This window comes from Triturus cristatus, chromosome 9 (assembly GCF_964204655.1).
Source record: "Triturus cristatus chromosome 9, aTriCri1.1, whole genome shotgun sequence".
In the NCBI taxonomy this organism is placed as follows: Eukaryota; Metazoa; Chordata; class Amphibia; order Caudata; family Salamandridae; genus Triturus; species Triturus cristatus.
This window is the reverse complement of record NC_140592.1, coordinates 645,774,435-645,793,802: the sequence shown is the minus strand read 5'-3', so window position 1 is coordinate 645,793,802 and position 19,368 is coordinate 645,774,435. Positions and strand designations below refer to the sequence as shown.

The 19,368-nt window shown below is 46.9% G+C and overlaps 1 protein-coding gene across 17 annotated transcripts in view; it reads right to left on the bottom strand.

Annotated features, from left to right (window-relative positions):
* CLASRP (CLK4 associating serine/arginine rich protein) overlaps positions 1-19,368 on the bottom strand; it is a 900,118-nt gene that overhangs the window by 810,063 nt on the left and 70,687 nt on the right. For all 17 annotated transcript variants that reach the window (XM_085625696.1, XM_085625697.1, XM_085625686.1 and 14 more), the window contains one exon: positions 2,387-2,467. The gene's annotated coding sequence lies outside the window, so the exon portion shown is untranslated. The remainder of the gene's footprint in view (positions 1-2,386; positions 2,468-19,368) is intronic.

The window sequence follows — 19,368 nt, the reverse complement described above, 5'->3', positions numbered from 1 at the left end:
CTTAGAAATTCACTGAAAGAACCATAGGTTTCAGGGACGTTATAGTTCGTTGGACATTTGCCTCATATAAAACCAGAGAAATTCGCCCGTTATAGTTAGTTGAGCTAACTGTAACTCGCGCGCCCGCAATGCACTGGTGATGATGTCACATATTACATTACTCATGACATGGTCAGTGACATCACTGATGACATCACTGATGACATCATCCACGTGATAATCTGATGCACACACTGATGGCCTAATATAAACTTTGATACACGCACTCTAAAATACAGACTACTATTTTTGAAACCATACACACAAAAATGCCAGATACTACATACCACCCACTATTTCCTAGGCCTACACTCACATCCACTCACTTCTACATGCAGTTACTCATCAATACAGTACTAGAATATGCACTCATACACCTGTACATACAGTCACAGTCTACCACTCATCCATAGAGTTACTCACACATCTAGTCAGTCATGCAAAGAATCAATCACATACCCATTTACTCATGTATACAGTTATACACACCAACTGGTATTTATACACACATCACTTATTTATGCAGATACTAACACATACTTCCTGTCTTATACAATCACTGATACAAGCAGACACTCTTTCATACACCCACTCTTCAAATAACTTACTCTCACGTATAGTCATTTATATATTCCAACACTCACATATACTGCCTTAAAACATATGTAGTTACTCACACATATACCAGTGAGACATTCATTCACTCACCAACACACCCATACACACACTAACTCACCTATACAGCCCTTCCCAGATGTAATTTTGAATCCATACAAACAGTGAATCACCCACTCAGACATGTATGCACAGAGTCACACCCCCCACCCACCCACACAGACACTCAGGCACTCATACAGATACTCAGACAACAAATCAATAACCCATATAGACACTCATGTAGCTACTCGCCAACCCATGCAGCCGCTTATACACCAACTGAGACACTAATACAGACTTTCACACAGTTTAGTCACTAACCAATACATTCAGTAACACATGTTCAATCACTCACTTATATAGTCAGTCACGCACCTACTAAATAATCCATTCAGGCACTTGTAAATCCACTCATTCTTCAATACACCTTGGCATAGATATATATGAAAAATATTTTAACTTTACAGAAACATTCACCGAGTGATGTCATCAGTGAAGTCACTGACAATGTCATGAGTGATGTAATATGTGATGTCATCACCAGTACATTGCGGGCACGTGAGTTCTAGTTAGCTCAACTAACTAGAACGGGCAAATTTCTCTGGTTTTATAGGAGTCAAATGTCCAACTATAACGTCCCTGGAACCTATGGTTTTTTAAGTGAATTTCTAAGGTTTTTTAAATGCTAATTCCTAACTATAACGTCTGTAAAACCTATGGTTTTTTCAGTGTATATATATATATATATATATATATACACACACACATATATATATATATACACACATACATACATAACAATAACACACACAAAATAATTAGTGAACACAGCCCAAGAGCATTGGAGCAGATTACATGAGCACCAGATTACATTACAAAAGGTCAGATTAATTTGATTAGAAGCACTGTAGATTCAGTTGTCTACGCAGAATCAAAGGATGTTGAGCCAACGCCAGGACTCAAACCTGATTCCAAACAACCAAACTTAGCTCTAGACGTAAGGCCACATTCTTATTTCTCAATTTATGAGTGAAAGTCATACACAAGTGGTATGGTTGTGTATGGTCATTTATAGTGAGAACATTTGGAATTGAAATGGCTTTGTAAATTAAAAAACAACAGCAACAAACACTCCAAGTTTCATCGGGTGTCTTGCTTGGGAATAATTGCAAGGGTTAGTTTTAATACTGGACTTCGGGACATCGGTCAGCACCTTTGCACTGGTGCACAAACAGGGCTAATCATTAAAATATTAGTTACATATAGACCGGGAATTTCATGACCCACCAAAAATTGGCATATGACCCTCCAGTTGACCCAGAGCAGCAGTTTGAGAAATTATTCTTTATTGTATTTTTGGGAGGGCTAGAGTCCGCAGACGATTCCGGTGTGTTTACAGTTTCCATATCTTTTATTGCCAACAGGTTGAAAAAGAATAAAATAGGTTGTATTTTGGACGCAACTTCCTTAATAGAGATCTAAAGCTGGGAGCGCGTATTGCCTGCTTTTAGAATTACTACCTGCTTTTATACTGAAGAGTTCTTTTTTAGGTTGTCTGCTTTTATGACGAACTGGTCTGCTGGAGAGTAGATTTACTGAGCTGCTTTAGAAGTCACTTCATGAGCTCAACAACAATACACCTGAAACTAGACTCCAACCATCGAGGACAACAAGCAATAGCGAGACTTACCTTAAAAATGAATGTGTGTGCCTTGTTGCATGTTGCTGTGGCCTTTCAGTAAGGTTTTGATAAGACGTCTTTGTTGGTAGCCTAGATGGAAAATATACGGTTAGCAGATTAACATATATTTTAAAAGCATTATTTTATTTATACGATGCTGTTGACAATGGGTTGAAAGGTAGGAATTTGGAAAGTTACACACCTAAATGTTCCTTCAACAAGAATAGACATGATTTTCCTATAATAAGAAAGTGGCATGTGGCTGGGCAAGAGTAGCCGGGTTCTGAAGCAAACTGATGAATGGGTATATTTGCAAAGCGTGGCGTTCACTCCAAGGAGTATCTTGGCGCTAGCTGAAAGAGACCTTGGAGATCTAAGGTAGGGAAAGGTTAGGCTAACACATGAAATATGTGTCAGATGAGAGATAGCTCAGTGTGGTCTAGGGCAGCAAAGATCCAGGTTTTTAGCAGTTTTTTTTAACATAGGTTCAGAATGTGCACGTCTCAACTGGAAGGGCAAGGTATTCCAGGCTTTCGTTCCCAGAGCAGTCATTGCCCTCCCCCTCTAGATTTCAGACAGAAAGTAGGGGGTGCTAAAAGGTTTCCTGAGGATGACCGCAAGAGGTGTTGGGTTGTATAGCGACTGATCAGCTCTAAACTCCAGTGTGGCTCCTTACATGTGCCTTTACAGCAGTACAGGGCATGAGTACAAAACGGTTAAGTCAGAGAGGATGAGGACAAAGCTGTAATATTGTTGTTCATGGCAAAATAATCTTACATTGCCCTCTGCCTTCTGGGACACAGTGGTGAGTAGCCCCCTGGATCTGGCAGTATTTCAAGATGGTCGCAGCCGTACCATTATGCTAGTTCTGTGAGGGTTGGTTTGGAACAGACTATCTGGTGACAGGACCAGTAGATGCCGACAGTTAACCGGGACTGTTCAGAAAAACCCTCACTGATAACAAAGAAGGCTATGGCATGGGAGTGGAGGGACAGAGGGAGGTCAAGGAGCTTGAGGTGGTTCAGACACTGGAGTGTGGTGAGGGAGCTGCTGCAGGAGTACTGGTTCTGTACAGCCCTGGGAGTCAGTGGCTTCACTCTTGCAATGTAATGTCCTGGCTACCATTTTGACATATGTACCACCAAAGACTCCCCTTTAACAGGCTTCCATAAAAAGACACAGAACCATTAAGCATTAAATGACCAGTCTTAGGATCCTTTATTAGAGTCTTTTGGGTAGGATCTGGACAAAACAGTTCATCTGTGGGAGTTAGATCCTTCGGAGTCGAGGGTTTCGATGCCGTAAGTTTTTTCGGTATCGACTCGGTAGCGGTTCTAGGCTTGGAACCGTGTGGTTTTGAAGTGTCTTTATGAGTTGGAACCGGTTGCTGTTTTTTCGGTTCCGAGGTCTTTGGCTTGGAACAATCTGGGCCTTTCAGTGGGCTCCCAGGGTGTTGTCGGTGTCGAGGAACTGGTGCTAGCCTTCGACGCAGAGTGCTTCGATGTGGAAGCAGCGGTCAGCGTGGATGATGACGAGGACGCCTTCTTCTTCGGTGCCTGAGTTTGTTTTTCGGTACCGAGGGTAGGCTGACTCGAGCCAGAGTCGCCTAAAGGCTTAATAGGCTTCTTTACAGGGCCCTACGGCGGGGCATGGAAAGCAGTGTCTCGGTGTGTACCTGGGCCCGAAGGTGGAGATGGTACCGGAGCCTTTTTTGACAGTGTTGAGAGGGGGTGTGGGTCTGGGTCGACGTCTGTACTCATGACCCTTTGAGCTGGGGTGATGTCTTCGATGTCGGAATCATCTGCTGAGGAGGCGCGGATGATGGCTTCCTCGACCCAACCCTGCTCCGGAACATCGACGCCCTCTTGAAAGATGTCGTCGGGGATCGAAGATGACAAGCGCGCCATTGTTCTTCGAGCTCGTCGGTCCCGGATGGTCTTTTTGGAGCGGAAGGAGGCGCAAGCGGGACAGTCTCTGGCCTCGTGCTCCATGAGCCTGAGATGAGGCCCAGGTGGGCCCGAAGGCCTTTGTCGTCGACCGGAATCGAAGACTTCAAAGTTGAAGGGTCGCGTATGATTGGGAAACGCGATCGAAACAATACCGTCGAGAAGGGAAGGATTGCGCGTCGAAAGAGAAAACTGTTAATGGTTCCGAACTGGAACGCGAGAACACATCCGAGCCCGATGGCGGAAAAAAACAATCAGAGGATGGAGCCGATGCCCATGCGCACTATGATCCAAAGGAGGAGTCACATACCTCGTGAATTCCAAAGACTTTCAAAGACAAAAACAAGTGCAAACATCCGGGCCCAAGATAGCGATCTATGCACAGTGTGTAATCTGCAGCTCATATGCCTCGAACATAACTTTTTAAATATAAGTTTAGACACCAAGATCTTTGTATTCGGGTAAGTACTTTAGACATTATCACATTTTACAGTAGCAACAGTAGAAAATTACAGCTGTCAGATTTGAGGCATGAGGCTCGAACGTGTTATTGCTATCCTATGGGAGAAACATTCACTGCATAGGGTCACTTGCACATGACCTACAGGAGTGATCTTCTGGACGAGTAGGGGCCAAGGTCCAAGAAAGCACCTAGAGTTCAGTTTCCCTGCTTTGGGGTGTCAGAGTGCAGAAGTGCCTTCAGCGGTGGTAGCTGGGAACGTCAATGGGAGAAAGTACCTGCAAGAAAGAGGCTGCAAGAGGAAACTTAGGAACCAGTCTGGCAGAACTCAGAGGAGCACTGTGAACTCTTACTGAGGTACTGCTGCATTGATGGACCCGGTGGTCACGCAATAAGCATTGGTTGTAGCAACTGCTCTGCTTCCCCAGGAATCGGTGCAGGGCGGCTGCTGGGGGTAAAACATCTCCTAACACGGCGAGGAGACAGATCTGACCTCCTGGAGCACAAAGACCTTTTCCTGGGGTGCTGCTCCCTCAGTAGGCCCTGGGGTCAACCGAAGACTGGACCAGGCAGCTGCAGACGGTTCCTGCTGGTGCAGGGAAGTAGCTCCTCTACTCCAAGTGACATTTTTCCCGGCTGTTGGGGTGCTGTATGGTCCTCCAAGGGTTTGGGAGAGTGTTCAGCTCTTTGTGAAATCGGCCTTGATGATTGGCAAAGGACAAGCAGGTTAGCAGGGTTTTGTGAAGGTCTTTCGTTCTCGCTCGCTCGGTCTTTCTTAGTCTTACTCTGTTCCCACTAGTCGAAGTCTTGACTTGATCTGTTTTCCATGTGTCAGGGGGCCATCTAAACAGACTTTAGGGATGTAAAGGCGAGAGAAGGGTAGTAGCCAATGCACTACTTACCCCTGGGGCCACTACACCTCCTATATGACCAGTTCCTGTGGGGAGTTGGCATAACCCTGTCCAAGAGTTTCTAGATCCACCAAAAAACAAGATGATGGAACCCTTAGTTTTGTGTTCGCTTCAGGCAGCTCACCTTAGGGGTGTAACAAGCTTGAATGTGAACATGGCCTCAACTCCTCAAGACCTGGCTGTTCGAGCAGTAGCAGCACCCCCCCCCCCCTCCCCCACCTCCTTGAGACCCTCACCGGTGAGTTGGGCGCTCTACAAATGTACTGACTGATTGATTGACTAGCAAATTTTCCCACCTGTCCTGGTGCCAAATGGGCCTCAGGGCAGAGGGTGGCACCCGCCAGGTCTGAGGAAAGCCGGGTTTGAATATCAAAGGCAGGAGATGCTTTAAAGCCCATGGCCTTCATATGCTAAATCACTAACTATGCAGCTGGATGAGGTGTAAACACCTCCTGCCAGAGAAGGCATAGTTTCTGACCTCTGAGTGGGCCGGCTCTCCCCTCCAGGGGGTCAGAAACTTATCTATGGTGGCAGTCGCACCTCAAAGGTGCCTTCTGGGTACACGTCATAAGAAATAGAGTACTGGGAACAGTACAGATTTATTAAGACAAGTTGGTTGATACCAAACACCATAGGTTTCAGTAAAGCCATCGCGTAAGTGGGGTACTCGTAATGACCAGTGCCCAGTACATATACTTAAGATGGTTTCCCTGTTCAACTTGTATTATCTACATAGCACTGGGGCATATCTGCTTATGTAGATATGTTCTCACATGTTATATATTACACACTGCCTTTAGGGCTATAAAGCCTTCTGTAAGGGTGTCTTGCATAAAATACAAGCAGTATACTTGGGAAAGGCACACAGGGAGTGTGTCATGTCCTGTTTTCACGAGGATTTCCATCCGTTCACGCATCCTGCAATGGCAGGCTGCATGCCCTTAGGGAGTCCTAAGGGACTCTCTTTAGTACCCTTACCCTGGGTACTAGGGGTACCATTTATTAGGGACTTACAGGGGTAATAAAGTCCTTGCCAATTGGTGAACAATTGAGTAGGTCTTTGTTTTTAAGGTAAGAGCACTGGCGCCTCAGTCGAAATCTAGCATACAGTAGTTCTAAATGGGGCAAAAAGTGGGGGCACAACTGCAACAAAATACCAGGTTTCCTACACACAGCACAACTGAAGTAGAGTCCATGACCCCAATAAGGAGAGAGAGAAAGAGAGAGAGAGAGAGAGAGAGAGAGAGAGAGAGAGAGAGAGAGAGAGAGAGAGAGAGAGGGGGGAGAGAGGGGGGAGAGAGGGGGGAGAGAGGGGGAGGGGGGGAGAGAGGGGGAGGGGGGGGAGAGAGGGGCGAGGGGGGGCGAGGGGGGAGGGGGGGAGGGGGGGGAGAGGGGGGCGAGGGGGAGAGAGAGGGGGAGAGGGGGGTGAGGGGGGTGAGAGGGGGGTGAGAGGGGGGAGAGGGGGGAGAGGGGGGGGAGAGGGGGGGAGAGGGGGGAGAGGGGGGAGAGGGGGGGAGAGGGGGGGAGAGGGGGTAGAGGGGGGAGAGGGGGGAGAGGGGGGAGAGGGGGGGAGAGGGGGGGAGAGAGGGGGGAGAGGGAGAGGGAGAGAGAGAGGGGGGAGAGAGGGGGAGAGAGAGGGGGAGAGAGAGGGGAGAGAGAGGGGGGAGAGAGGGGGGAGAGAGGGGGAGAGAGGGGGGAGAGAGGGGGGAGAGAGGGGGGAGAGAGGGGGGAGAGGAGGGGGAGAGAGGGGGGAGAGAGGGGGGAGAGAGGGGGGAGAGAGGGGGAGAGAGGGGGAGAGAGGAGAGGGAGAGAGAGAGAGAGAGAGAGAGAGAGAGAGAGAGAGAGAGAGGGGGAGAGAGAGGGGGGTAGAGAGGGGGGTGGAGAGGGGGGTGGAGAGGGGGGTGGAGAGGGGGGTGGAGAGAGGAGAGGGAGAGAGAGAGGAGAGGAGAGGGAGAGGGAGAGGGAGAGGGAGAGGGAGAGGGAGAGAGAAAAAGCTGAAAGCCAATCCTACCAATAAGTAACCTTTCATTTTGCAGCCTGAATCATTTCTGGATTCACATGCTGTGCATCTGATTATATAGCGGTATTTTGCCCTGTGGGAAGGCTAAGTTCTTTAGAGTGTGTTTACAGATAGTTTAACATGCTTTTGTCCCGGGGGACGTGGCTAGCAGCCAAGCATGGCGGCTGCTTGATAAAGGAGCTCCGGACCCGGGCCATCAAGATCCTGTGAACGTGGGCTGGAAAGAACCTGGAAGCCCCCAAAACACGCGGCGGAAATCAGCGGGGGTCGACGGCGACGATCCGGTGAAGTCGGAGGGACGCCCGAAACGAAAGATATACGCCCGGCGGCCCCGTGACGCAGGCGGCCCGCTGCCGGAGTGACGCTGACTACGGCCCACGAAGCTGAGAGATCGTGTCCGGGCTCTGGTGGATTTACTGCTCTGCCGGGGGAAGAGAGGCGGGTAGGACGGTGAGAACGCACCCCCCCACATGATGCAGTGTGGCGAGTGAGGAGAGGCGGACGTGGCGGCTGCGCAAGGCCATGGGTGTGGTGTGGCCTGGTCCCGGCAGGAACGAGATGCGAGAGGTGAGGGGAGTGAAACTACCTGCTCTGGGATACATGTGCGGAGCCCATCGGGTGTGGACAACGGAGCATAACGGGCAAGCCCCCGTGGTGTAACTGGATGTAGGTGAACACGCAGGAACTGCCCCCGCTGCAGATCTGACGCGACGGCGGTGCGTCTGACGGGCCCCCAAAGAGGAACCCCGGTGGGGCTGATTGCTGTGCAGCCACACGCTGCTGCGGCCCTTGCGCCCCTGGAGTGGAACGACGGCGGCAGTGCGGGGGCGGCGGAGTCCTACCGCCAGGCGCAATTGACAAGAGTGCATGCGGAGGAGATAGCAGGAATATTATGAGGCATAAGGCCGGTGTATGAGATAATTAGTGTCTCAGCTGGCAGAGTATCGGGAAATCGAGGAAGAGGGTACGCGATTGACCCAAAAGAGTCCTGAGCCGGAACCTGGGGACCGCCACGTTGGTAGGGCCGATAGTCGGAGTGCAGGACAGCATGGGACGCAAAGGGGCGAAGCCTCAAGAACAAGGATACCACAACGCGGGCCCAGAGGCGACGATGGCGGCGACACACCGCAATCCTGGCAACGCCACAACACTTGCAGCACCGATACACGCGGATAAGCTGGATCTTATCCTGCAGGAGGTGCGCGACTCCCGGAAAGCGATAGAGCTTCAAATCGGTACCCTCACCACTGGCTTTAACCTGCTTAAAGCGGACCACGCAAAACTAGCGGACAAGGTGAAAGAAAATGCTGCAGCGTTAGTAGAAGTGATCCCTCGACAATCGCAGGCGGACTCCAAGATTGCACAACTACTGGAGCAAGTGGCCACATTGCTGGACAGAGTGGAGAACGCAGAGGGAAGGGCCAGACGGAACAACATCCGCGTCATCGGACTGCCGGAGAAAAGCGAAGGGAGCGATGCGACCAGTTACATGGAAAAATGGTTCCGGGACTATGTCACAAATGAAGGACTCTCCACGCAATATTGTATTGAGAGAGCGCACAGGATACATACGGGCCGTCCGAAGCCGGGTGCCCCACCCAGACCCTTAATTGTGAAACTACTGAACTTCCGCGACAGAGACACCCTCCTGCAGAAAGCCCGGGAGACACCACCTATAAATACAGACTATACAATGATGGTCCAAAAACAGCGCTCTTCCTTTCTAACAGTCAAAAAGAAACTCCGAGACTTAAATTTGAAATATGCACTACTTTTCCCTGCCTGCTTGAAAGTCATACATGACCGAAAATCCTACTTCTTCGAGAGCCCAGGCAATGCGGAAGAGTGGATAGAGGTGATGGACATGGCACATGTTGCGCCAGCGGCCGCTCAACCCACTGCGAAGGGCACGGCAGGACCAGGGAGATCCCAAAGGCGAAAGACGACAAAAACACGCCGGACTCCTGCACGACAATACCTCACAATGCAACAGATGCAGCAGGACAAATCTCAGGCACTTGTGGCGGCGCCCACGTTCACGCAAGACTCGAGCAAAACAGCCAAGACCACCTCGGAGGAAGAGGCAACGCACGGATCGGACTCAGAGGGTAGCCTGGCCCTGTTTCCATCCGTAACCCCACAAGTTATCAAAGATCTATATGGATGACTGTACCTGCAAGTATAAGAATACATATATGTAATGTAACTACACAAAGGGCTTTGATACACTTTAAGTAACTTTACTGGTTCACGTACAAGGTGGTTTAATGATTTGGCCTAGGGTCCGTAGAAGCTCTACCGTCTCATTGGTTAGTAGAATGCACCGCATGACGGGCGCTAGCGATGTCCCCCACATGGCGAAGGCGCTATACACGACCATTGAGTCCTTATTGTTACAGTTAAGTTGTATGGTCTGGTATAGTTGGAGGACCAGACCGAGCATTGGGAGGTTTGAGGGGGTGGGAAGTCTCACAGTCTGGCGCTGAGGCGTAAGATTGCTTTATTTATTCAACACATGGGTCTCCCCAAAAACACAAAGAAAACGACATGACAACGCAGGGTAAATACATCATTATAACATGGAACATCAGTGGGTATGGGGACCGTGCAGAAACGGCATAGGATACATGCGCAGCTACAACGTCGTAAGGCGCAAATAGTATACTTGCAGGAATCTCACATGATTGACAGCGAGGTGACAAAATTACGGACAAAATGGAGAGGACAGATCTTTTCCACCTCTTACTCCAGCTACGCAAGGGAAACCACCATCTGGGTAAGACATGGAGTCCCATTTACAGCGTTGGAACAGAGGGTGGATAAGCTAGGAAGATACATATTTGTAAGAGGGACACTAGATGGTCAGCCAATAGTCATGGGAATGGTATATGCTCCGAATTTTGATCAAGATAAATACTGGGATATAGTGAATGGAACACTGGTGGGATGGGAATCGCAGCCATGGGTACTGGGGGGAGATTGCAATGCTGTCATGGATGTAACGCTAGACAGGTCACATCCGCCACTGCACGGTGTAGGTGTTCATAAGCAAGCAGAAGCATTGGGCAGATGGGCAACTGGATGGGACTTATGCGATGTTTGGAGGATGAGACACCCCACGCACAGGGAATACACCTACTATTCTACAGTACATGACCTACACACACGAATAGACAGAATATACTGCTCCAATAGGATAGCAATGCAAACACTACAGGCTACATATTTGCCAAAAACTTTCTCGGATCACAACCCGATGGAAATGACTTTGGTGTGGGGGAGGGTCCCTACACCAGTGCCTACATGGAGACTATGGCCACAGCTGTTGGAAGACTCTGTATTCCGTAGCGACATAGCGAAGACCATTGAGCAGTACTTTGCAGAAAATGACACCGCGACGAGTAGACTCGTAGAATGGGATGCTTTTAAAGCCGTGATCCGGGGCAAAGCGATAGGCGCAGTAGTAGGCGCTAGACAGGAAATTCACAAAGCGCTGATAGAAGTGGAAGGCAGAATGGGGAAATTAGAGCAGGAGGCCGTGACAAACGTAGACTAAGACATGCTGAGCTCTTGGAGTCTTTGCGGGTCATGGACTATCATGCATACACGAAAAGAGCACACGCCGAAGCACACAGATCTGGGGCGCTACTTGCCAAGATACTCCGGGACCCCCCCCCCCGGCAGAGGTTATACCAGAAATTACGCTGGCAGATGAGACGAAGCTCACTACGCAGGAAGACATCAACACAGCCTTTAGGCACTATTACACTACATTATACGGTGTGGCGGACCAAACCCCTGCGCCCAGTGCAGAAGCCTTCCTTTCTAACCTAACGTACCCCAAACTCACAGAGACGGCCCAGAAAGATCTCACAGGACCCATTACCCAAGCCGAGATTTGTATAGCCTTAAAGGGACTCCCGCGTAATACAACCCCTGGTACAGACTGGCTGCCCGCAGAATTCTATAGCACATATGCAGAAGCTCTGGTACCGCAATTGGAGACGCTATATAAAGTAGTGTGGGACAAGGGGACTCTACCGAACACAATGGCACAAGCGTTAGTAATATCCCTCCCGAAACCCGGGAGAGACCACGCGGGTATGGCCAATTATCGGCCATTGTCCCTGCTCAGCACGGAATATAAAATACTAAGCAAGGTGCTAGCTAATAGACTGCTACCATCTTTGCCTGGATTAATTCACATTGACCAGACAGGGTTCCTCCCGGCACGCAGCACGTCCTTAAATATCAGGAAGTTGCATTGCTTAATGATGGAAGCCCCGAACCTTTACCCACACGCGGGTTGTCTCTCCTTTGATCTAAGACAAGCCTTCGACTATCAGCTGGGAGTACATGTTCCAGGCCCTGGCAAGGTTTGGAATCCCGGAGGGGTATATCACCTGGTTGCGATTACTCTACAGGGCCCCCACGGCACGAGCAAGAACTGGTAATCATATCTCTGAGGAATATTTCATACATAAAGGGACCAGGCAGGGCTGTCCTCTTTCCCCTCTAATTTTCATACTAGCACTAGAACCATTAGCAATTGCACTGCGTAATGGCTTCACCGACCGGGGCATAGTGTTAGGGAATATGACACATCTTTTTTCAGCATATGCAGACGACATCCTATTGTATCTCCGGGACCTCACTGCGCCATTTGGCCCAATTTACAACATGTTCCGACAATTTGAGCTGATCTCTGGTCTAGCAATAAATGTAGGGAAATCATATGCTTTCTTCTTCACAGACCATGCGGAAACCAGCAGTGTGGCCTTTGGAGACGCTCAGCTGGAGGTGGCCCAGAATACCTTCAAGTATCTTGGCATACAAATATATAGAGCACATGAAGACATGCTAGAGGGAAACCTGCACAAAGCAATACGGGCCCTGCGGTCCAGCATAGGTTTCTGGACGGCACTGCCACTCTCTGTAATGGGGAGGATCGCCATAGCAAAAATGGTGGTGCTACCGAGGCTCATATACTATTTTACGAACTTACCGCTAAAAGTACCACAGAACACATTTAAATTATTGAACACGATGCTAACTGAACTTATTTGGGGAAATGGCCGGCGACGCACAAGTCTAAAGCAGCTACAAGTAAGCACACGAATGGGAGGCCTGGGTGTCCCGGATTTGAGAGCATACTATTATGCTAGCCAATTACAATGGCTATCATACTGGACGGCGTGATGTAACCTGCAGGAGATAGGACTCACAATGGCAAACATAGATAGAGGCGTGCTACATAAGCTATTATTACCGGGTAGTAGACCACGGGGCGACCTTCCCCCATTGTTGGCCACGGCGCTTTGCTGCTGGAAGGCAGCGATACACTACACACGGGGCCCCCCAGCATACGCAGGAAACATTCCCTTATTGGGGACTCCCCTACCAGGAGGCACGCTTATGAAAGGCAGGTTAAAGCCCTGGTTGGATGCAGGAGTTAGCACGATGGCAGATCTTTTTGGCGATGGCACATTATTAGATCATGACACCTTCGTAGATAAAACTGGGGCCCCGGCACATTTATATATAATACACGCTGCACTGCTCAGATACATTAGGACACACTGGGCCCCGCAAAGACAGTAACCCATAACCAATGAGCTAGTTAGGCCGATATATTATATGGGGAGAGGTAGACACCTTATCCGATGGATCAACACCGGTATTAGCGCACATACGGCAGCCGACCTTACTACACTGAGGGATGCATGGGAGAGGGACATAGGTAGAGCCATCGCGGAAAGAGACTGGACGTGGATACTGGAACACCCACGGAAGACATCTAGGAACGCAAAGTTCAAATTCATACAGACAATGATAGTGCATCGTGCTTATCTTACCCCACACAAATTAAATCGAATGTTCTCGCGTACCCCACACTACTGCCCGCGATGTCTATTAGAGGGAGCGTGCCTATTGCATATGTTGTGGACCTGCCCCAAAGTGCGGGGATACTGGGACGCTGTCCGACAGATAGGGGAGGCGACTAACCGGGAAATACAGAATACACTGGAGGAATGCATCTTGGGGCTCCACAAACAAGCCTCAAGGCATAAAGTGCAATACCGCTTTATAGATTTAGCGCTCATTCTAGCAAAGCGTAATATAACTATGCGCTGGAAATCGCGGAGACCCCCAGACATACTGACATGGCATTCGGAAACGGTGAAATGGGGCGCTGCAGAGAGCGCGGCATTACGTACAGAAGAACTTAAGGGGCTGCGAAAAATACCAATAGCGATGGAATGGGATATAATGATGGAAGCGATAAAATCGGTAGGTGAAGCCTAAGACCCTACACAGAATACATCACTGACCACAAAGAAGGGCGCCAGATGATTTTTCTTGATAGTACATGGGAAAGGTGTTGTATAATATATCTACACAGAATGGGTTGAGTATACAATCGAAAATGCAAAACGCACAGGGTACAGACGCAAAAGTGAGACGGGGATGGAATGGGGGGGGGGGGGGGGGGGGAGTTGGGGATTGTTTCAAAGGCATAAACACTGCAAAGACATAACTAATAATGGGGGTGGATACCCCGGCAGGACTTGGAACACTTATCCTAGGGTACAAAAGAATGTATCTATGTAGCGACGGAATTGTATTATATACGAACCAAGGTGCGATATGTAAAGAATAAGGATGCTACAAACGTTTAATATGGTGTTATTTGTATTGCGAAACCCTGAAAATCAATAAAAAATGTTTTGGTTTTTTTTAAACATGCTTTGTCCCACTTCTGTCTCGTTGTTGACTAAGATGTCTACACAATAATGATTTGGGAAAGTGGGTACTGATGACCATGTGGCTGTGGCACACAACATCCAGTGCCACACTTCCTAGGATGGCAAGTATTTTTCCCTTCTTCCTTGTTGAGTGCACCTGTGGTCTTTCTAAGAGTGTTTTTCTTTCTGTCTTGTGACAGTATTGTAGTATCTGTACCAACTACCTTGTGAAAGTTCCTTTGGTGACAGGAGAGCCTTTCCTTGAACATGCGAAGGATACATAGGGTTGTTCTCCTCTTCTGATGGGCTTTTGTCTTTTCAAGATAGTACATTACTATTCTTCGTACATCCAGTGTGTGACGGGGCATCTCAATCTGTGTCTTTTGATGCTCGAAGAAATGCTGGTAAGTGGATGGCCTGATTAACATTGAATTTTGTTACCACCTTTGGTGATGAACCCTGGGTTTGTTCTCATCACTTTGTCCTTGTGTATCAGATGATAGAGTTCTTGTGTAGTGAGCTTGTAGTAGTATTTCTTTATTCGGTTTTTAAAAGAACACCATGAAAGTACATTAAAATACAAAATCAATAAATTCAGAGCTACATACAAGCACTAAAGATCTGTACATTTGTTTCCATAAAACAGTAACAACCACCTTCATGTTAATAGTGCATTTGTAATACAAGTAGTTTTAAAACAAAAAGTGAGAATCAGAGCAGCCTGTTCAATTAATCTAGGGCAAACAACATTATGCAAAGACATCATAACAATAACTTTGGAGCCAAAAAATACATACCATTTAGTTGTAATGGTGATCAACATTGACAGAACTCCTACGTATATTACAAAATTCCAAATAGTAAATTTCCTTTGGCTGAACTCAGATGAATACCCCTCTATACTAAACAGATCGTAAAGCGGCCAATTGTTTTCTAAATCTACCTTTCTGCCAGTAAGCAACAATAAATATTTGTACAGAGTGAACACTAGCCATTCAGTACTGTCGCTCTTGAGGATTTTAAGAATATCCTTCAAGTGCCCGGTTGCTAATGTGCGGCAGCCCAGTATTAGCCAGGTCTTCCTGATAACAGCATACTTTCAGCACTAAAACAAAAAATGGGTCCAATGTTTCACAAAAAGACAAATAAGCGAGACAGTTTGAAGAAAGATTACAGCCTGACCATTTGCTGCGCAACGTATTTAGAGGTAGGGTACTACACCAAACTTAAGTACAGAGTTTAGCCAGGGAAGGGTGTCAATTTGATTTAGGAAGTCTTACCCTTTTGGTGTGTCCTTAAATTCCAAGAATCTACCAGTTAGATCCTCTACAGTGGTATAACCTAGCCACTGAGCCTTTATATGGTCCCAATATCACTTCTTTGCGCAGTTAAAAGATTTTTTCCTGTATGTGCTCTGGTTGAACCATGAATCAGTCATTCCTAATGTACTAAACAATAGTTTGAAATACTGTAAGCAAGGCATGGTTCCTTTCGAATTTAGCACAATAATCTCACAAGATGACTCTCGCAGCATAGGGGATGAAACGTTTGTCCATATTCTGAGCCAGAAAGCCAAGGGTCAGAATGCAACCACATGTGCTATGTTTTTTAGGCCTAGGTCTAATCGCATGGGGGTTGGCATGTTACGGGTGAGAGCTAACACTGATCTCATGAATGTGTTCTCTAATCTTTCCATGCTGTCAAGATTGTTTAGACCCCAAAATTCAGCACAGTACAGTGCGGCACCAATGTCCGTTGCCCGATAAATTTCTTCTGCACAAAACTGGCCTGAATCTTGAAGATCTCAACCTTTTGGATATGGCAAAACTTGTGTGTTGAAGTTTTGGCTCTTGGTTATTTGCGGTGACCAAGATAAAGTATTTGTACATCTAATACCCAAATAGTTCAATTGCTTCACTCGATCCAGGTAGGTGTTACCCAATTTCACCTCCCTTTGAATGATCTATGTGGATTTTATGTTCATGCACGGAGGCCATTATGCCCAACTTATTCTTTGCTCCCATACACAGCAGCAAACACTTGTAATAGAATAGAACATTAAAACATTCCAGAACCCTTTAGAATATGCATATATCCAAGGAACCTGCAGCCAACTTCCTTCTTTTGTTGCTGCTCATACACAGTTAAGTACATCCTACTACTACTATGACTATTACTAGAAACTAACCAGGTGGCATCAGCGAATAGTACTGACACTATTTTATGCCTTGCAAGAATGGCCAAATCACCATTACAATCAGCCACAGACTCAATCAACCTGTTAATATATAGGGTGAACAGGGTCAGGGTTAGTACACAGACTTGTCGCACTCCCTTGTCCACCTTAATTTGCTCAGTTAATTCAGCCCTATGTCTCCATCTTACTTGAGCATAGTTTCCAGTGTAGAATCTAATAATAATATGCAATCAATTCTGAGGGACACCTATAGGCTCAAGGACTGCCCATAATTTCCCTCTGCGGATGAGATCAAACGCAGCATGTAGATCCGCAAATACCATGTAGCTATGCTCTTTTTTAATGATTGTACACTTACAGAGAATAAGTATAAATTTGGTCAATGGTAATTGAACTCTCTCTAAATCCCACTTGCAGGGGTGATGACATTTGTGCATCATCCATCCACATGAGCTTGTATATTGCTAACCTTTCTTAGTGAGGTGATGACACTTACAAAGGGTGTTTTTAAGGTTAAGAAAGTGAGTTGTGGGGTAAGCATTGGTTCGAAAGGTGATTTCATTAGCTGAGTAGGCACCACATTCAGGTTCCAGGTGGGCATGGGTGCACTTCTTGGGGACAATACCTTTATCGCTCCCTTCAGAAAACGTTTCATCATTGGTGTGGTGACGAAAATTCTGCCTAGTACCCCTTTGGAGAGGCGCTCTGGTATAGGATCATGGTGGTATTGGGTGGCAAATTCCTGTGGTCTCCTTCCTTGTTGCACCAGTTTAAGATGTTCTTCCACTTGCTGCTGTAACTTCTTGTTGGATTCCTTACTTCTTTCAGAACTTCCATTTCTCTAGGTTAAGGAGACCAAACTCTAAAGCCTGAGGAGCCACGCTGTCAAAACGGAGGGTGTCTGGTTCCGGATGCCATAGTTGACCTTCCTGTATTGTCAACAAATCCCGATGCATTGGGAGTTTTATCAACTTTCCCTGAAATATCTCTATTAGATATGAGAACTAGATCTGTCCAACACATTGTGAGGCTTTCAGGATCAAAGTGATGTTTTCTTGCCTGCAGTTTTGTATAACATGCGGTATAAAAAGGGATTAGTGGTAAAATGTAGGCAAATCTCGCAGACTATTTTATCAACAGTCAAGGAAATCAAAAAGGAGGGAGGGCGAAGCGTGTGGAGAGCTAACAGCACTGTTTTTTCTGGTGCCTTGGTTACCTAGAGTGTCAACCCGAAACCCTCAACCAGTAATTGCCACTGGCAGTGTAAGTAATAACCACTATGGTGTTTTATTGTGTGGCATCATCATTGGGTTTTGCACCCAGGTACTTGCTTCTTTTGGTGAGTACCCCCTCCTTCAGAGGGAAGGTACTGGTGGGATCCGTACAGAGGTTTATAAAATTACCTCCAAGACCGTAAAAATGTGGCGTTTAATGTAAATGAAGAGTATAGGGGTAAGATTAAAAGGTGAAGGTGTTCGGATGAGATAAATGTCCATAGCCTTACAAAAAATAGATATCCTAGTTGGACACAGAAAAGATCTAACCGTCCAAGTATGTCTCGCACATACTAATTTTGAATGCACAAGCATTTAAAAAGAAAAAAAAAAGTCACATTGTGTATGTCAGATATGCGCACAGGGATAAATGTAATCAAGAAAGCCACATGGTGTCCGATCCAATCACTGGTCTCTTTGACTCCCTTTCAATTTCTCTTTTCCTACAGTTACAGGCTCAACACAAGCCTATACAACACCCAAGTATACAAACCAAAAGAAGACGCACAAGTAAATCAATTAGGGATGCATAATAATACGCCTGCAGCAGGAATCTGTCAACTACTACAAATAGAAGGTCCTGATAGAGGCCTGGACCCGTTAGGGCATCTGAGGCAGAAACACATTGACCATTCAAGTGTAATGCTACGGACAAATAGCACGCCCCAACGCTGTCACCACTTCACCTTTTAATCTTACCCCTATACTCTTCACCTATTAAACCTCACATTTTTATGGAATACGAGGTAATTTTACAAATCACTGTATGGATCCAACCAGTACCTTCCCTCGGATGGAGGTGGTTTTCACCCCGGGAAGAGAGTACCTAGGTGTCAAACCTGATGATAACAGCATACAATTAAACAACATAGTGGTGATTCCTGACACCACCAGTGGCAATTACAGTTTGAGGGTTTCGGGTTGTCACTCAAGTTAACCCATGTGCCAGAAAAACAGTGCAGTCCACTCTCCCTTTGATTAATGACATTTTATCAACCAGGCATTCTTCGCAAATTATGGATTATAAAACCTGAATGCAAAGCGTTGCCATTTTTGCGTTCTTGTGCGTGGAGAATAGGTCTACCTGTGGTGTTCACCAAAACTGAAAGATCTTAACCAGTACTCATTTCTTTCGTTCATTTGTGTATGTTGTTTTCTTGACTGCTTAGCCTGTCCGCTTTTGTGTTTACTTCTCCTAGTAGATATGTTGCTACTTGTTCAAGTAGAACATTGTTGTGGTATTTTACGTTTGAACAAGTATCTTCCTTACCATTAGATGTTTTTGAAAAGATTTCAGTGCTGGGAAGACAGCCTTCAACTTCAACACGTTTATATGCTGTACTGCTTCTTCGGAATTCCATAGACTTCTGATGTTTAGCTTGTGCATGTGAGATCCCCAACCTGTGTGGGAGGTGTCAGTTGTGATGGTCATTGAGG